The sequence below is a fragment of the Podarcis vaucheri genome (genome assembly GCF_965113315.1).
Source record: "Podarcis vaucheri genome assembly, chromosome: 6".
Taxonomy (NCBI): domain Eukaryota; kingdom Metazoa; phylum Chordata; class Lepidosauria; order Squamata; family Lacertidae; genus Podarcis; species Podarcis vaucheri.
The window spans coordinates 40,629,404-40,648,987 of NC_138764.1; the positions used below are offsets into that span (position 1 = coordinate 40,629,404).

Consider the following 19,584-nt stretch of genomic DNA (forward strand, 5'->3'; position numbering starts at 1 on the left):
CCCAACACAAAAACCCTCACATACAGCATTTGGATAATTCTTGGGCTGCACAGTATTAGTTTGAGAACTGGGAGTCAGTCCAAACAAATGTTGCATGTGGAAGCCAAGAGGCCATTCATCTTAAAAGCCACCATGTTGCTCACCTGCCCCTCATTAGCATTGCACGGCTGTTCAGGCAAAGCCAACAATAATATGCCATTTGAGCAAGAAGCTGTTCCATCAAATTGTACTAAGTATGCTAAACAAAGAGCAATCAGCCTTCAAATATGGGACAGCCGCCACTTCCCAAAAACACCTACTTAAAGCTTTTTAAGCCACTTTCTTTAATTTGTTTGCAAGAATATTGCTCCAAAATACTCAGTGCTATTTAGGTACAGCGTGCTGGGTCCAGTTAGTAGTAGGTAGTATTGGATGAATGTCCTATTGCAAGAGCTTTTCACATGATCATTAGTAACATAATTAAATACGCTTTAGAAATCAGGAAAGGGAAAAGGCTTTCCCACCCCTCCTCCCAGTGCCAGTTATATTTGGTTGACATACAGCAGAAAACACCAGGAGGCGAAATGTCAGTTGTGACTGATGGGTACATGGTGAGAAGGAACATACTGTTAGAACATAGTCTGAATTGTGAATGATTCTCAATAGGAGAGGACCAAAATAGTTTCTCACCTCTAGTATCTCACCGCGCAGCACAATATGCTTCCATCATACACCATGTAAACCTTTCTTAGAAAGTGTGTTATACAATGGAGACCCAATGCCAGGCTGACTTTGCCTTGCCTCCACTGAACAATAGCCAGCTAGGTATCAATGGGGCAAAGAATGCATGTGATGTTCCCATCTGCAGCAAACACACAGCAGAACCCCCATTGCACAAACATCAATTATTCAGAATTCCCAATAACTGCAATCCATTTTGCATCCCTCACTTGACCTCCATGAGCAATGCAACCCGGCAAGTGTACTTAGCTTTTGTATCTTCCCCTGGTGGCTGTACAGATGAAGGGAAGTTATAAATATTTTACATACATAACAAACAATACCTTTTGGATACCACCCCCTCCAGTGACAACCCCCACTTTTAATAAGCAAAGTTGCATTGCAGATTGTAACTGCATCTGCAGCATGCCTCTGGATACCACATACTGGGAACCAGAAGTGGAAAGAGTGATGTTGCACTTAGGTCCTGCTTAAGGTCTTTCCATAGTGATCTGGTTGGCTCCTGTGAGAATAGGATGCTTGTCTAGATGGACCTTAATGTGTTTTCTTATCTCAGTGACTGGAAATTGCTGAGATAGGGTCTTTTTTACTCCCTAGGGCAGGTGTTGTTGGAATCCAGCTCCCATCAGCCCCAGTTAGCAAGGGCCAATATTCAGGGATTATGGGAGTTACAGTCAAACAACATCCAGAGGGGCACAGATTCCCACTCCTGCCCTAGGAGATGGCCAACCCCCTGAAATGAAGTAGAAAAGGAGCTTAGCTTGCCTTTCTGTTAAGAGTGAACCCTTAAGACTTCCCAATGCAAATTAAGATTGAAATTGCAGAGTTTTGAGAAACTAAAAGAGTGCGAGATTGGCTACATTATTTTCAAATAAGAGAGCTATACAACTTAGACAGAAAAATCGGCTTCCAGGTGGAAAAATCAAAGTTGGAAACAGAATTGTTAGATCCCAATACTAAGATACTATCAAGGATGTATAACTTGCTGTTAAAATGGAATACGCAGGATGAAACGGTTAAATCGGCTATGATTAAATGGGCACAGGACGTTGGTGATAACATTATGTTTGCGGACTGGGAACAGTTGTGGACCACAGGTATGAAATTCACGACATGTAATGCCCTTAGAGAGAATATTATGAAAATGATTTATAGATGGTACATGACACCAGTCAAGCTTGCAAAAATCTACCATTTGCCCGATAATAAATGTTGGAAGTGTAAAGAAACCGAGGGTACATTCTTTCACCTTTGGTGGACGTGCCCAAGGATTAAGGCTTTCTGGGAAATGATATATAATGAATTGAAAAAGGTATTTAAATATACCTTCCTGAAGAAACCAGAGGCCTTTCTCCTGGGCATTGTCAGCCAATTGGTGTTAAAGAAGGATAGAACTTTCTTTATGTATGCGACAGCAGCAGCAAGATTACTCATCGCGAAGTATTGGAAGACCCAGGAGCTACCCACCCTGGAAGAATGGCAGATGAAGGTTATGGACTACATGGAACTGGCAGAGATGACTGGCAGAATCCGTGACCAGGGAGAAGAGTCGGTGGAGGAAGACTGGAAGAAGTTTAAAGATTACCTGCAGAAGCACTGTAAAATTAAGGAATGTTGAAATGACGTTTGATTGAAAATAAGTGGTACTGGTAAAGAGATGCTTAAGAAAATGTAACTAGGGATTGATTATTGGAAATGGATATTTATAATAATAGGTTAATATATGGAGTAAGGATAAATGCTAGAGGGTAAGGATTTGCTGAATTTAATATTTGAACTGGAACACAAAATGGGAGGTGTGAGGAGGTCAAGAAACTAGTGAAGAAAATATAAGATCTGAAAATATTAACTCATTTCTAGCTCTGATTATTGGTCTTTCTCTTTGTTTCTATCTTTTATTCTCTATCTTTTTTCCTTCCTTTTTCCTCCATCAACTATCTCTTTACTGTGTATTTTTATTTGTCTTGTTTTTGTAGGTTAAATGCATAAACGTTTAAATGTTGGATTTTGTTTTTATTGTTTGTGAAATATTAATAAAATATCATTTTTTTTAAAAAAAAAAAAGATTTCCTAGTGCACATTATTAACATGAGAACTGTGCAGAAGAGTTATATTTATTGTATTCGTTTTGATGGGGGAATGGAATGGTGTACCCTGCCCCTGTTCTTTTATGCATTCAGCATAGCTTGTAACAGAGCACACTGCATCAGCATAGATATAGTGCATGTGACTAGGGATTCAACTGCAGAGTTCTATATGCATGTAGTCCAGTCTTCACTTACCTGGAGTCCTCTGGACTACAACTCCTATCAGTCCCATCTAGTTGTAGTCTGAAAGACCCGGAGGGCACCAGGTTGGCAAAGAAGAAAGCAGTCTCTCAGAAATGATGCTGAACGTGATGATACCCCTCACCTCTCCAAGGGTATTCCTAACCAAGCTCATAAGGTCTGTGCAGCCTTGCAACGCTTGAACCACAGTCATGCTTATAATTAGGGCAGTTAAAAGAGAGCTTTTCCCTACCAGCACACGGGTGAAATGAGAATTCTCAATCTCATTAGTGCTATTGAGAATAATGAAACTGGGGGTAGTTACGCCCATTCACATAAAGCCACATGCAGCAATGTGTCTCCCCAAGGACATAAACCATATGCTACACAACCTGCTAGTGTTCACTTTGTACCTCAGCTTAGGAGCAGGCACATCAAAGGAAAAGGAGGACCCCCCCATGTGCTTACTCTGCTCTTCAAAGTTCCTGAGGTAGTTAGAGAGAAAATAACTTCTGAGAAAGGATGGTCCTGTTATGAATCAGAGAGAAGAGTGGGGGATAGAGAACACAATTTCTTAAATTATTCTGGGTTGGTGATTGTTCTTTTAATCTGGATGAGTCAAGGGTGTACATGCACAATTCCCTAAAATGGGAGTGAATGTTATAAAATACATAATCCACACTGAGGGATGTCACACAAGCAAAGGGGATGTTTTGATCACAGCATTCGCCACATGCCTGAAGATTCTAAGGACCTCGAAATTCTATGGTCTAGGAAACCCAAACCATCTCCGCAGTTCCTGAAGCAAGAAGGAATCTATTCCCCCCACCCTGTTTTTAGCAACCGTTAGTTCCCAAAAAAGGTCTAGTATCCTGCCTTCTCCTTTTAGTCCACTGAGGTGCAAAACAAACAAGGCAAATGGTAGACAAACCAAACCCACAAACAAAAGTGCAAGGAACTCAGAGAGGCCCTGACATGATTGGGTGTGCCTCCACTCTGGCTGCTAGTTTCACAGAGTTGAACAGGGCAATGAAGCCATATAATTACATCTGTACTGAAAGGCATGACCCTTCTGTTCTCTAACACACAAACACACACACACATAGAGAGAGAGCGAAATGGCAGACCGTACTCAAGTAGGACGTACTTGTGAGTTCATGCTAGGCTAGGGATGCAGAACTTGGACCCCTCCAGAGATTGTTAGATTTTGACTCTCATCAGTCCCACTTAACATGGTCAATGGCCAGGGATGGCAGTTACCCATTCCTAAGCGAGGCATTGTCCATGACTGGAAGCAATGTAAGAGCCCAAGAGCCTACCTACACCATTTCCAACAATGGCATTTCAGTGACAAAAATGGTAAATGGTATAGATTTCATAGTACACTATTACTATTTGGAAGGTTGAACAATGCCAGCAGAACAAGCAGCTTTTGGAGGTTTAATTAAATAAGCCTGACTCATGTCTGTGAAAGAAAAACTCCAACCTAGTTCCAAACATACCAGTCAGAGGGACCCTGATCATCAGCAAATCCTCATATGCCAGGCTGTCCATGGGAATGTGTGTGTGTGTATGTGCACGCACGCACGTGCGCGCGCGCACACACACACGTATCTATACCGCTCAGCACTCTCTCTCTCTAGGAACTTATCAGACTGACCTCTACATAACCAAAGCCCATCTTATCTCCTTACAAGAACGTGAGTGGATTCCCTTCAGCAAAATATAAATCACTTGAATATTTCCAAAATGAGCTCTACCTCTTGCTTCGGGTCAATTTATTTGTGATCTGATCTAAGAAAGGGAAGTAAGATTAAGAAGCAAACCTTGCAAATAAATTAAACTGCAGAGTTGGCTATTGAAGCTGGAAGTGGAAAATACAGATCCCCAAGAACTGGGAACAAGCCATAAAGTAACCTCTAATTCACTGGAACTCCATTGCTTTCTAAACTCATTATTTAATTTAGTTATTCTTGGAAGACCAGCTAACAGATTGTTTTGTATGCATGGACAGAAAGTGATAAGCTAAAATGTTAATTATCCGTTTTTTCCTGAATAGAAATTAATCCATGTCAAGAATAACAAAAAGGATTATTATAGTAATATTATGCCTGCAGTGTTTTTTTAAAATGCATTTTGTCCAAAAAACAACAACAACCCCACAAACAAACCTTAATAAGATGCTGAAGTCCTATGTTTTTAATTACTAGGCATTTTTATCTTTTAAGAAAACACATGCACACCACTGGCCATGTATGTACCTTTCTGCTTCCCTCGCTGTCATACTGGGACTGTTTGTAGTGCATTTAAATGGTTGAACAAGGTTTGCAAAGCATGCTTTCCACAGATACTTAAGAACTTGCTGCAAAATATCTTTTTATAGTCTAGATCCAATAATTAAAATTGTTTTGGAAAAGTCTAAAATGAAAGCTTACCAACGAAAACCAAGATCCCAGGCTATTGGTTCCTTTCCCCAACTCCCACACACCTGAAGGCTAAATGCTTCAACATCTAGGTGATGTTTATTGTAGAGGGCACCTTTATTGCAGATTAGTTTTGCATTCATTAAAATAAAAATTACAATTGATATTCAGACAAAGATAATTCATACCCTAAGGACCAACCATTTTTGATGCTCTGAGTGAAGGACAACATTGGTGCTCCTCATTTTATGTACATCTTCAGCTGAGAAAGCTCCTGCACTTTGCCTAATGACAGGGACTGGCCTGGGTAGGAAACAGTGGCAAAATGCTGGAGGGCAAAGCTGTACGAATTACTATCATGTGCCCCTTAAGCTAATCTGCTGCTTTTTGGTGAAAGAATCTGCCAGTCTGGTCAGCTTCTGTGCAAGGATTGAGGAGGGCACACCATCTTGTCCTTTGCCTCTGGCACCATCCAGCCCATCCTTTCATCCTACTTGCATTTGAGTAAGCCTGCAGATGGGACGTTGGTGTGGGCACTTCCTGCATCTCACCCGGTCGTCCCTCTCACATTGATTCAAATAACTTGCACCAAAGAGCGTAGAAAAGAAGATCAGATGGGGATGAGGGAGGATACAAAGCCCTCCCATTTAGCCTACCCCAGGCTCCATGAACAGAGGCACACAAGGGAAACCCGACCCCCTCATCTGTTGGTATTGTGACTTTGTTTTACTGCAGACACGTCCAACAGATAGATCAGTGGCTCCCCCAAAAGAAGCTCCCCTTTTTTGCCTTGCACCCCTAAAAATGGGCCTTCCTCCTGCCTAAAAAACCTCAACAACTTAGACCTGCACCCCAAAAAAGGGGGTAGATCACTGACAGTTTTTAATTCTGTAAGTAGATCACAGACTCTTGTGAGTTGGTCACCCCTGTTTTACTGGATTGTGTCCGATGTTTTAATCCACTACAAATTATTAATACATACTGCTGAGTGCAACTCCTCATTAGAAAAGGCAAGCTTAAATTGCTACTAGTATGGCACACAAAGCTGTACAGTGGTACCTCGGGTTAAGAACTTAATTCGTTCCAGGGGTACGTTCTTAACCTGAAACTGTTCTTAACCTGAAGCACCACTTTAGCTAATAGGGCCTCCCACTGCTGCCGTGCCGCCAGAGCACGATTTCTGTTCTCATCCTGAGGCAATGTTCTATTTCTGGGTTAGTGGAGTCTGTAACCTAAAGTGTCTGTAACCTGAAGCATCTGCAACCTGAGGTACCACTGTACTATGTGTCTGCCCTATTGCATTTAACTTAACAGCTGAAAGTGTTATGCATGAGGAAATTCACATTTATAAATGCTAAGAGCCAAGCCACACTTAGCCTCAGAGGCATTAAATATGGTAGGGCCGTGGGAGTGAAACTTGTGGTCCTTACATCCACCTACCCCCAAAGTAAACTATTTTGTAGGATCACACCTCACCATTACTTGTAGGAAATGGGCTAAGTGGAATGATTTTTCAGGAAATAATAGTGAAAGATGTATGCCTACTGTTGTCAATTCATACAAGACATTCCAGATGTGACTGTTCATTTACATGTGCAAAAACATGTAATTAAAATTATAGGCAGAACATAGGGTCAATACTCAACACAGCTTGGGCACTATGACTGGCACGCAGGGCCAGCCAATGAGATAGTTCTCTAGGAAGGAAATGCTAGTTGTTATAGAAACCGGCAGATGGCATGGATTATTTGAAGCACCAGGAGGCAGTAGTCAAAGCATGGCACAGCCAGTTCCATACAAACACAGGACTGCAAAGGCTGGAACCTGTTTGTGCATTGAGACAGCCATCTGTTCAGTCACCTTGTACTTGTGCTTGCTGAGACACTCCATACCTCCACTACCACCTCCCAGGGCCTAAAAGTACCAGGAGGAGGAGGTTTTGACCTATAAAGCCTTAAATGGCTCAGGACCGCAATACCTCAAGGACTGCCTATCTCCATATGAACCTAACTGGACCCTGAGATCATCTCCTGATCTTTTGTGCCTCCTCCACAAGCAGTGGCTCCCCATTTGTGGAATGCTCTCCTCAGGGAAGTTAAACTGGGGACTTCATTATACACCTTTAGGTGCCAGATGAAAACATTCCTCTGTAACCAGGCCTTTGGCTGATTGACATCCGATGCCTCTTTCAAATATGTCATGAAAGTGGGGAGTTATTGGATTGTCTTTGTTTTTTATTGTGTATTTTTGTGTTTTTTTGTATTGTGATTTTATGTTGTAAATTACCCTGAAATCTACGGGTATAGGGCAGAATACAAATTTAATAAATAATAATAATAACTTTATCAAAAATACCTGCTGCCAGCTTCCTATGTACTGGATTTATTTATGATAATATTTATCCAACACCTACCTTTCTAATGAAAAGATGTCCCAAAAGGTAGCATATAACAATAACATTCAATGTTACGCAATGTTACCTTATCTGAGGTCCTCTGTATTCATACTTAGTCACAGATTTGCACTACGCCCATAACAAATTAAGCAATGAGATGCAGTTATTCAGAGGGAAGATATAGTATGTCCTGATAAAGAACAGTGTTTTGGTTCAGAGTCTCTGCTTGGACTTTGCTACTAAAAGTTAGCAGACTCTCCTTCAAACCAATCTCCTTTGGGCCTCCCATTTGGATGGGAGGATCTGCGTTATGCCACAATGCCTCCACAGAGCTCTGAGTAGCTGTAATGTGCAAAACGGGTGACAACCGTGAAGTCCTAAATGATGGCTGATTCTCTGTAAATAATGGAGCAAAAACAATTTCACCCTGAAGTTAGGCAAAGCGCCAAAATGAATCTGTGGGAGGTTGATTTGAAAGGAAAATGTATAAACAACCAGCAAGCCCTTAAAAATTATTCTTTTGCTGCTTTATTACTGGCTTCTTCTTTTTTTGTAAGCCATGTTTCATCTTACATCCTCATTATCTAAAAAACAGCGGACTCTAAGGGGAGTAAAACACAATGAATTTCTCCCTCCTGAGAATAATAAATAATAATAATAACAAACAAATAAGAAATCTCTGACAAAAATTCAAGCTTGAATGTGGAGCTTCCATACACACTGGAGCTATCGATGTTACAGAAAAGGAAGTGTGGGTGGGTGGGTGGGTGACACACCCACATGTGTGTCAAGATGATTTAAAAGTGCATTATAAAAACAGATCAAAAAAGTACAAAAAATAGCTGGATATGGTCTAAAACAGTAGAAAATGAATATCTGAGGTGGGGGTATTTTCATCCAACTGGAAAAACTTGTCAAAAATAAATATGTCTTCAACTGTTTCTGGAAAGTACAGACAGGAGTCACTTGTTACATATCAGCAGGAGTATGTGTGAGGTAGGCTTCTGATATTTTTGGGACTTGACTAGCTTAAAATAGTCAGACCTTGCAAAGGTACTCCATTTCACTACTGACTGGGAAGGGACTTGGCAGTGGGTGAGGTGAAGGGACATTGGGGCACTGCCTGGCACTCCCGTGCAGTGCATGAGTCACTCTGACCTCACCTCTGCCGTGCTCCTGATATAACCAGTAAACAGCAATGACAGCCCCCCCCCCCAGCTGGCTTTTCCTGACCATGCTCTCTGGGGCTGATAGGAGCCAGAGGTCCGCAACATCACAAGGACTACAGGTTAGCTGTCCCACAACAAAACTATACTAAAATAGCAATTAGATGCAAACACACATTTAAAGTATCACATATTTTGGCTGCAAGTAATTGCAATGCTTTTTCCAAATGAGTAAGCCTCTCCTCTTCCCAGAGGGGAGGGGTTGTGAGCAGGAATCGCTTCCTGCAGTCACAGGGGGCGTGGCTAGGCTTCCTGTGTCACTGGAGCCCTGGGCCCGCGTCATGCCCCTCAGCCAGCCAATCCGGCTCACTGGGGGGCGGGGCATGGTTTAGCTGGATTTAAACAGCCGTGGGCTCGTGAGCTCTCCCTTGCTTTTCCAGCTTCCACGGATCAGCCTCCTGCCCTCCCTCTAGGTTTTGCTTCAGCTCCTGACCTTGCTATGGACTTTGGTTGGTTGCCTTGGTTGTCGAAGGGGCCTGGTAGGAATTTTTTCCACTTGGCAGATTGGCACCAGCCACTTGGTTTTTTGCCTACCTCGTAGCAAATTGTTACAACTTTGTAAGGTTTGGCGGTTAGGCATTGGAAAATGCGTTGTGTGTTGGAGGGGAGGAAAATGCGTTGTGTGTTGTGGCCATCACCTACCCCTCCCTTTGAAGGGTATTCTGTTAAAGGAATCCGGTGGTCGTGGTTCCTGTCCAATGCTCAGGTGGTGGCTAGGGCCATGGCATGACCCTCTGGTAACTCTAGGGGAAAGCTTCCAGTTGATTTGCACCCACAAGTTCCCCCTACAGGTTGTTAACCCTTGTGTGACTCCCAGCAGAGCAGGCAGGAGTCAAGTTTCGTCTGTTCAGATCCAATGCCTAAGCCAATACCACTCACATTCTGTCACCAATAAAGTTGTGGCCTTTTTTTAGCCCATTAACCTAAATACTTGTGTCCATGTACCTTATTTCATCACCAAGCGTGGAGCGGGGCCTTGACTCACAAAGAAACATCGTGGAACAACTCCTTATTTGCAAATGTGGAAAGTCAATGCTCATTGTTGAATCATACACCAAATTCCCACCAAGAATGTATGTTATTGCATAGCTAGCACGAAGAGTTCTGTCTATATTAAAGCAAAAGTCAACGAAACAACCCTACGGCCATCAGTCATAAAGGCATGCACCTAGCCTGGAAAACAGGAAGTCATGGTTAAAAGGATGTATTCAGTACGAGATCAGGATGTGACATGTATTACATTGTGGGGATACAGCCATATACAGAAAATGCAATCAGAAAAGGAAAGCTGCAACTGTGACATCATAAGATTGGTATGGAAGATTGTGAAAAATAATTTATCCAGGATGCAAAATAAATTGCAAATAAAACTGTGCTTATCCCAACTTTACTAGCAGCGAGGGTGCTCTGGCAGCAGAAATAATATGAATTCTGCCACACGATCGTTGCAGAAATGCCACCGCCACCCCTTTTCTTCTATCTCTCTCTCTCCCAAGGAGCAATAATGAAAAAATAGAAGTCCTGTGGTGCTTTTCCTCTGTTGGGCCCACTCACAAATTCATAGCACAGCATGAAGGTTATTAAAATCCCATATGTGAGAACTACACATAGCATGAGGAGATATGAATTGGCATTCCATACAGATAATGCTATCTAATGGCCAAAAACAAGTAGTGTGGTTTTCATTTTTATTCAGAGTGCATTTGAAAAGGGCAAAGCACCCAGCAGCTGCTCTAAGCAACCTGTTCGCTCAAAGGTTTGCCTCTCTTCCTTCACCTATGCATTACCAAGCTAAATGCAGAGAGCAGAGCTCTTATCTTGGCAGACCTGGTTAATCCCACAATACCTTTCACTTGTACCTGTTTGACATGAATTGGATTAAATGTTGTTTGGGAAAGCCTGATATGGTGACCAGCTATTCAGCGCAGTTGCTTTTCTATTCCCACTCACTTGTGCATATTTCAAATCAAATGGTAATTAGCTGTGACAATCGCCAGTGTATTTCAGCAGGTTTACTACAGAGTATGCCATGTTTGAAAAAGATAATCAGTGCCCTAATTATTTAGCATCACTTTCGCTACGGAAACAAAACAATTTAAACGCCTTGCTTGACTTTGTTTATGGAAAACAATTTTCTCTAGGGGGCGAGGGCACAGGGAGAATCACAGAAACTGCTAGCCATTGTCCTGAGGTGCGGGGAACAGTTGCTATAAGAAGTTTTGTTCATTTTATTGTAAAATTTTCTAAACCAGCCTTCATCCTTATGGATTACAGGGTGGTGTATTACACAGGTTTAAAATGCCTGGCACTAGTGGAAAGACTGTTGTGTCTTTGAAAGTAGAGATTGACAAATCTGTCAATTTCGGTTTCTCTTATTTTCTCATCTTTCCAACCTTCAATTCAATTCATCACGTTTCTATAAGAGTTTGTAGTCCTTGTGAAAATCGGTCAGCTTTTTATTGCACATTTCTCCTAATATATATATTTTCCAAGCAAATTTCTCTAGCACAATGCATTATTTTGATCAATGTATGCATTTTATATTATCTCCCACCTCCACATTATTTGGTTGGTGAAATGCAAAATTCAGATAATTTTGAAACACAGCTGCATTTTGGTTTGCACATTGCCTTGGGGAGTGCAAATTAGGGAGGTTCACATTAAAATATGAATCAAACTAAACTCCTCACATCTTATAAAGCCCACTGACCACAACTCCCTCCTTCTGATTCATGTGTGTCAGGGGCTCAGGAACAGAGGTACAGGGGAGAGAGGAAATGGAGAGCAAAGGGGAAGAATCTGAGGGCAGCGTAGGGGAGTATGACAGTGGCCCGAGAGATTCCATGAGCTTCTCCAGCGAATCAGAAGATTCCCAGAAGGAGGCGCCGATGGTCAGGGCAAGGGGGGTCCCAGGGGAGACACACCAGAAACAAGGGGCCAGCGGGGACTCCCAAAGCAGCAGCGGGAGATCAGGACCAGCTTCCCCACCAGAGCGTAGTGGAGGGGAAGAGTCCCATGTGTCAGGGCCAGCGTCTCCTCCAGCAGGGAAAGAAGATGAGTCAGGGCTGACCACGCCTCTATTGGAGAGTGGGGGAATGGAGGGGAGGTCAGGTCCAGCTAGCCTCCCCGAAGGGGGAAGCAGTGACAGGAGCAGTGTAACGGTCAGGAGGAAGGTTGCCGGCTGGGCGCGCACGCCAAGTTTGAATGTACAGGCGCGTGGGACAGCAGAAAACCCGGATTGGGAACCAGGTCCTAAAGCCCGCCGGAGGCAGGGGGAAGACTCAGGGGACTCAGCGTCAGAAGAGTCAAGGAAGGGCGAGACCCCAGCTGACAGGCAGAACCAGAGAAGGAAAGAGCAGAGGAAGAGGTGGAGCAAGGCTAGAGTCTTAAACTGGTGTCTGGGGGGAGGAGATTCAGACGGAGCTTCGGCGGTCTAGAGTTTCAGACGTAGAGCTGCACGCTGCGGCTGTTAAAGCGAAACTGAACTTCAATAAAGACTTTTGTATATAACAACGAACTGGCGTTGGTCCTTTGTGAGCTGGGACCTCGGGCAGCTCTGACAATGTGCATACAAGCAATACTGCCAGACACAATCTTTGCCATATAGCAAGGGACTATGAGACTCTGGGCAAGCAGCTGAAGGTCCATGGGGCACAGGTGGTCTTTTCATCAGGAAGAAAGGCAGAAATACTGGAAGTAAACCACTAGCTATACAGGTGGTGTCGTCTGCAAGGGTTTGGCTTCTTGGACCATGGACTCTGCTTCCTTGAGGGAGGACTTCTGGTGAGAGATGGGTTGCGCCTCACAGCAGCTGGCAAGAATGTGTTTGCTAAGAGTATTGCAAACCTGATTACAAGCTTGGTGGATCAGGGAAACGTGGATATAGCGTGTCTTGATTTCAGTAATGCTTTTGACAGAGGTCCTCCATACTATTGTTGTGGAGAAGCTGGTAGAAGTGGGCTGGGCAAGGTTACTGTTAGGTGGCTATGTAGCTGGTTGACTGACTGAACCCAAAGAGGGTTCACTAATGGTTCCTCACCATCCTGTGAAAAAGTGAGAAGTGGGGTGCCACGGGGTTGTGTTCAGTGCCTATTGTTGTTCACCATCTTTCATTTAGATTTGGATGAAGGTATTGAGGGGCTGCTAATCAGATTTGCAGATGACACCAAACTGGGATGGGTAGCTAATACTGCAGAAGACAGAATTGGGATCAAGATGACCTTAACATATTGGAGAACTGGGCCAAAACTAGAAGGAGGAGGAGGAGGAGGAGGAGGAGGAGGAGGAGGAGGAGGAGGAGAATTTCGATAGGCGCAAATGTAGGGTTCTACACTTAGGCAGGAAGAGCCAGCTGCACAAATATAAGATGAGGGAAACCTGACTTACCAGCAATACATTTGAAAAGGATATTGTGGGTCTTCAAGTTACAAGAAAGGAGATTCCAACTAAATATTAGGAAGAACTTTCTGATGGTAAGAGCAATTCAGCAGTAGAATGGACTCCTTCAGGGGGGTGGGGTGGACTCTCCTTCATTGGAGGTTTTTAAGCAGAGCTTGGATGGCCATCAGTTGTGGATACTTTTGTTGACATACTTGCATTGTATGGGGTTGGACTAGATGTTCCTTGGGGTCCCTTCCAACTCTACAATTCTACAATTCTATGATTTTCTTTTCTTTCATCCCTTGGTGACTGGAATACCTTCCCTAAGGAAGTTTGACAAAATCAGGGTGCAACCAGAAACACATCCGTTTGTGACGGCTTAAATCTGTAAACGAATAGTTCAAGGAAAGATGAGTCTCTGAAATGTGTTATTGGAGGTGCCTTCATACAGAGTCAGCAGCAGCAGGGTGTTTGTGTGACAGAGGCAGAGAAAAAAGTAACACTGAGTAAAATCAACAGGCCCTGGGATCCAAAGGAAGCAAGCATAAAAATGTGCCATGGCAACAGTTAAATGCATCTGAGGATGTGAAGCAGGAGATGAAATGATGTCAAATGCAGAAAAAAGAAGAAGATGATAAAGGGGTAAAGATATTGGGGGGGGGGAGGATTGAGAGAAGGGTCACAGCTGAGGGGAGCTTCCTGACTGTTGGACTGCTTCTAATTTCTTTGTTATTCTAATGTTCCTGGTTTTTGATATCTGGTTTAACTGCTTCTTTATGGGCTTTGCAACATATATTTTATATTTTGTCATGTACTATACAGCCCTGGGAACGTTAAGTTTGAACTAACAAATATTAAATAGTGTTCTTTTTTATATAAAAAATATATTTCTGTTAAGGGTGTTAGATCTCAGGAGATGCCAAATGGATGCTGTAGACCTCTGTCTTGTCTGAGATCTTTTCTCTTTGGCCAGAGTTGGTAGAATCTCCAACCAAGTAGTCCCTGGTCCAGAACCTGCTGTGGCATTTAGTCCTTCCATCTGCTCTGATGACCAGGTTGCCTCTCTGTATAAATCAAATGGATTGCATCCAGTGCCTCATTTGCCAATGGGACTTCTTCTTCCTTTCTCCCCCCACCCTAAAAAAATCCTATACATATCCACTCAAGAGTAAGTACCATTGAATTCAATGAGACTTATTCACAGGTAGGTAGGTATAGGACTGCATTCTGAATTCAGTAATATTTCAGATGCCATCATAAATTAAACTGTCATGGGTTTCAGAAAACAATACTGTCATCTAGGTGGAAACTGGGTCTTAATTGTTTGTTTGTTTGTTTGTTTGTGTGTGTGGATTATGAAGAGGTAGAGGACCTTTGTGCGATTCCTGCAATCCTGTTTTGAGGCTGTTAATCATCCGCTGTTTCTCAGAACATGTTGGATTGTGCCTTGTGCTAATGACTGTAGCAGACAATGCGGTCATGCCTCAGATCCTTCACACTAAGAGCAGTAAGTGTGTGTATGAATGTCTTTATTTGAACTTTTTTTTACTTCAATCGCAGCTTAGAAGCTTCAATCTACACTGAAAATGAAAGACTTGCCTCCTTCCACCCTGCCCCTCTCTTCTTGACTGATATAAATAGGCTATAAAACATGAAGAAATGCTGTTTAAAAGTTCTCTTTTAACTTTCACAGAAAGTAGTTAGTATGTCACTCGCAAAAATCAATCAAGCAGACAGGAAATTGTGACGGTGGCTTTGTTCTCCTTACCTTGGACAACTTTCAGAAAATTTTTCTTCTGGGTCTCCTTCACAAATAACATCCCAAATGAAGAACTGTAATGGTTATCTTAACCATTTCAGGAGTTTGAGAATAATTCCATGGGAAAGTGGCCAAAGTAAGTAGGTGGAAAAGTAAACAAAGTCTTGTGTGATGGGCAATGTAATATGTGGAACTGAAATTAATATTGGCACACAGTATTTTACCTGAGGTCAGTGGGCTGAAGATTGCTCTAGCTAAGACTAATGTTTAAAGAAGAGAATGATATACAAATAGAAGTAATAAAGCACGGCTAGTGTGGAGAACCTACAATTTTAAAAGACCAAGGGGTGGAATATCTAAAATTAACGTCAGCCTTAGGTGGATGCAGCAAGCACAACAACAGAAAACACTGGAGAGAACTCGAAGAGGTGTATATCCAAAGATAGATGTGTGATGCTGCCACAGAAGAAAGAAAACCCATAATAGCTATGAACCTTCAGCCATGGTTCAGCATCATTGTGCAGCTATGTAAGCTAGCCCACTATTCTCCAAACCTGGGTCCCTATATGTTATTGGACTGCAGCTGCCATTACCCCTAGCCAGCTTAGCCAGTGGCCAGGTACGACAGGAGTTGTAGTTTAATCACACTTGAGGAACCAAGGTTGAAGGACACTGGGCTAGCCCCACCTCCTGCCCCATGCTTATCACTGTCTGCACATTCAGCTGGTATGTGAAGTGGCTCTACACAGCTACCAATGCACATTGGTATGTTGAGTTATTCCACATAAAGGAGAAACCTAATTGCTGAAGGGTTTGCCCTTGTATAACCTGGCCAAACTCAGGGATAGGAGGTGTGGGCAGGACCAATGCACATGCTGACAAAGATCTTTGCTATAACTCACACCATGAAAATAGTAGTGGCAAAACCAATTCGGTGCTATTAATTGCTTGCGGAAAACAGAGCCATAAAGGTCACTGCTCAAAATTTTTGGATGTGAATGTCAGTCTGTGCACTTCATCTGCTAGGCAGGTTTTTCTTAAAATGATTAGTATGTGTTTGCCTTCTAAGACAGGCAGCAGAGGTACCTGTCAATTAGGAAATGGTATTTGGCGGCTAATATATCAAAAGTGTTAACGAATAACTACACAGCTTTGAGACTTTTAATATCATCAAGTAGCTGTGCCACTTGACCCACAAAACATAGATCAAATATAGCATTTGCATTTCGCACATTGTTTGCTTTCAGGCTGTTGATATTTGATATGCAAAACCAGTAAATTGCTGCACAGAGAAATAAATAAAGATGTTATTAACTGGGATGTGCAAATGCTCAGGTGTACCATGAACAGGGAATTATGAGGGTGTTTTAGAAAGCAATAGCAATGCGTATAAATACTATGTGTATCAACCACATCTTGTTTTTTCTACCTGTTTCAGATTCTTTTTCTAGTTAACTCCATAAAATTCCTCAAGGGCCAGGAAGGAAACGATGGGTTTTGATGTGTCAGATGCCACCTCTGACAGCACTTACCATGGGATACCTAAATCTGTGTAGCTCAGCTGCTTCCATTAATATACAGCCTGAGCATCAAGAACTGGAATGTGATGTTAGCTCTTCAATAGTGTACATGAATGCACTAGTTTGTGTCTATCATCTGATTCCCCCAGTTAAGACTTGAAGCAAACACCCTGGCATTTAACCAGGCATTTTCCACTACATCTACAACAGTCCAACCCCCCAAAAGCAGGAAACTGACTCTTTGGAGCAAGTCTCACCAGTAGTGGGAATAAATAAGTACCACAAACGTTTTAAGTTCTAATTCAGGGGCAGCCAATCTGGTGTCGAAGTCAAACCAGAGAAACTGGCAAATCTTCAAAGACTTTGTATTTTATTATAATCTTTATGTGATTTGATGAACTTTGTTACAGGACTATCTGCACAATATATTTTTTCAGCATCGTGTTACAATTAATCAAATAACAGGATTTATACTTAGCAAATTCAACTGAAAGGTCTCCTTCAGGGCATCACATTCTTGAAAGAGGAAGCTGAATCTGGCATGTTTCCTAATGCTTTATTTAGCCTTGGAAAAGTCTATAGCCTCAGTAAGTTGCTCACATTCAGTTTGAAATGAGCATTCAATCTAAAGTTGTCAGCACAGATGTGAGCTAGTCAGAGCAAATGTTTATTATGGTATCGGTTTACTCATAAGCTAGTTTTGCATTAATAGGTATGCCCAAAGGCAGTCCAAGTCACCCATTTGCATGTTTTAAAATTGAAATGCACACCTTTGGTGCAGAATTGCATTATAAAACAAACTAGTGCATCAGCAAACACTTCCATTACAGGTTTTTACTATCCATGTCTACTCAGTTCTATACATGTCTATTCAGAATTAAGCCACACTGAGTTTGGTGGGGCTTGTTCATAAAATTGCAAAATTACAGCTTCTATGGAAGTAAAAGGAATTTAAGCAGTGCTGGAGATTTCTGTTTTCAACACAATCAGCCTCTTCAATATTTCTCAGTCATATGTCTTCTTCCTTTTGTGTTGTAAAAGCGAAAATCTTTGTGTGTGCTTGTGTGTGTACGCTGAGCGCGCACACACCATTTAAAGACTTAAGAAGTGTAATAGTACATCAGTACAAAGAAATGTAATTATTACTTTAAAAAAATCTACTGCATAATAACATTTAATAGGCCTTGGGCCTAGACCCTGTTCATCTTCCTTATTAATTTCAGCAGGGTTGCTCATATGAAAAATGTCAAGCTATAGACCAGCTAGTATATGTGCTTCTGTAACAGTCTATTAATGCAATCATTTTTTTTAAAAAAGGAAGATAAATGAAGGTGAACTAAATCACTTCTAGCACTACTATAAATCTGAATATATTCATCTTACACCAATGGAGTAATTATCACTATCATTTAGTATTTATAAGGCACCTACTCTATACTAGGCGCTATAGATAGACGAAAGATAAAGAAGGACCCGTCTGCCCCCAAGCTTACAATGTAATGAATTCATTTATATTAATGGCACTGACCTGCCTGAAAGTAAGGCAGTGAAGATGTCAGACCCACTTCAAAATCTTAAGAGCTGCTTCAAAAGGCTGTGAAGTTCCGGTAACACTTCCATGTAGGAAGAAGTGTCCAAAACGCATGCACCATGTCTGCACAGATAAATCTATTTCTCAGGCAGAAAAACTGTGTCTGAAGAAAGCTTCTCAGCTTGATCCTCCTATTGCGATACTATGAATAGGTAGTTTTTATATTCCCCTCCCCCTGTGCAAATTAGAAGAGGAAATTCATAACGTTAAAAGTGATTCTTAAACATAAAGAGGCATTAAAGGCCAGGTTGAACAGCATGTGCTTTTCAGGCATTGAATCCATGGAGGGGTTGTGGGCTCTGAGTGCCAAACTTGTCTCCCTACATTCTCAAGTTACCCTAGCTGAGCAGACAGGTCTGAAAGGGGAGATTAAATGCAGTTACAGTGCTCCCTGTGATCAGGAACCTGTGATTGTAGGAGGACTGTAGCCTTGTTGAGCTACACACACTTAGTTACAAACCTCCTTCAGACCTTCCTGAAGGCCAAGGTGAAACAAACAGGACTCTCCACAAATACAATTTTGAAATAACCGAACAAGGCTACAGTTTTTCTGGAATGACAATATCCACAGAAGACATGGTCTGCTAAATCAGGTCAAAAAGCCATTCAGTCCAGCCACAGGTCTCTGAGTTCATTAGCACGATGTAGTGATCAACCAATTATTGGGCTGGAGTGTCTTCACAGTCACCTGTGTTCCGGTATAAGTTTAAGAATCCAGCAGCAAACTACACAGGAAGACAAGTGCTTGCCTGTACAAATAGAATGATTATGCTGAGGGATTTATGTCATAGCTGGTTCAGCGAAAGAGCATATCCCCTCCTCCCCTTCACTGTTTCTTTGAATCAGTGAGAAAGTCAAGGTGGTAACTGACCTTCATACATGGATTCTTGGGGAAATGGTTCTGCCTTCAATTGCTTCAGTAAGCTTTCTAACAGTGTCAGCAGTACTGAAAAGTGTTTCTTTTATACAAGCTGCCCTGTGGTCTAAGAGAATCCCTACTGTGGCCCAATCTGAAAAGCAGAAGACAGAGTGCATTTTTCACTTTCTTAGCAAGGACAGAGCTGGTGTACAGTGTGGAAGGAAGGAAGGAAGGAAGGAAGGAAGGAAAGGGAAGAGGAGGAAACATTTGAATTGTAAGCCATAGTTTCCCTTAATGATTACAGTATTTCAGAATTTAGTAGCAGGTAGGCTAGGTGCAAAGACTATGTATGTATGTATTTACTGAATTCTATACCATCCTTTATAACGTGTGTGCCCCCATGGTGACTAAGAAACAGAGTTGCTTATACATCAAAACTATAAA

The 19,584-nt window shown here is 42.1% G+C and overlaps 2 protein-coding genes across 7 annotated transcripts in view; both read right to left on the minus strand.

Annotated features, from left to right (window-relative positions):
* Positions 1 to 19,584, minus strand: part of ST6GALNAC5 (ST6 N-acetylgalactosaminide alpha-2,6-sialyltransferase 5) — a 415,010-nt gene that overhangs the window by 264,177 nt on the left and 131,249 nt on the right. The window lies entirely within an intron of this gene.
* Positions 1 to 19,584, minus strand: part of ST6GALNAC3 (ST6 N-acetylgalactosaminide alpha-2,6-sialyltransferase 3) — a 285,530-nt gene that overhangs the window by 111,354 nt on the left and 154,592 nt on the right. The window contains exon 1 of one of the 6 annotated variants that reach the window (XM_082227315.1): positions 9,977 to 9,997. The exons of the other annotated variants lie outside the window; for them this stretch is intronic. The gene's annotated coding sequence lies outside the window, so the exon portion shown is untranslated. Of the gene's footprint in view, positions 1 to 9,976; positions 9,998 to 19,584 lie in introns of those variants that run through there. 6 annotated transcript variants of the gene reach the window in all.